This window comes from Chenopodium album, chromosome 3, assembly GCF_948465745.1.
Source record: "Chenopodium album chromosome 3, dcCheAlbu1.1, whole genome shotgun sequence".
In the NCBI taxonomy this organism is placed as follows: Eukaryota; Viridiplantae; Streptophyta; class Magnoliopsida; order Caryophyllales; family Amaranthaceae; genus Chenopodium; species Chenopodium album.
Window position 1 is genome coordinate 6,103,753 of NC_137836.1, and position 651 is coordinate 6,104,403.

Consider the following 651-nt stretch of genomic DNA (forward strand, 5'->3'; position numbering starts at 1 on the left):
GGGGTTATCGCACGTAAGTTTGCACATCAACAGGAAATACGCCATTCTCTCTAGTTTATGGAATGGATGCCGTACAACCTGTAGAGCTAGAGATACCATCTCTACGCATTGTATTAGAAAGTAAACTCGATGAAGTCGAGTGGACTAGAGCAAGGTATGAAGAGCTAATTCTACTTGATGAAAAGCGACTAGAGGCTCTACATCATACCCAATGCTATTAAACCCGTATGGCTAGAAATTTTAATAAAAAGGTCAAGACAAGAAACATCAAAGTAGGAGACTTGGTGTTAAAAGCATTAAGGAAAAATGTTTTGGATCCAAAGGCAAATTTAGGCCTAATTGGTCTGGACCTTATATTGTCAAAACAATCCTATCAGGAGGTGCAGCAAAACTAACTGATATGGATGGCAATGAGTTCTCGAACATGACGAACCTTGACCAACTAAAAAGTACTACCCATAATTACTTGAGTAGGATACCCAAGAGAGCTACGTTCGGCCTGATTCCTTAGGAAATGATACGTAGGCAACCCTTTACAGGGTACGACCACTTTAATTTTCGACAGCACAGCAGCGTCGCAGAAAGAAGCATGTCGCCGGCCGATAGACTGCAGCGCAAGGCGACAACGCCTGTCCCCGGACGACACACGGC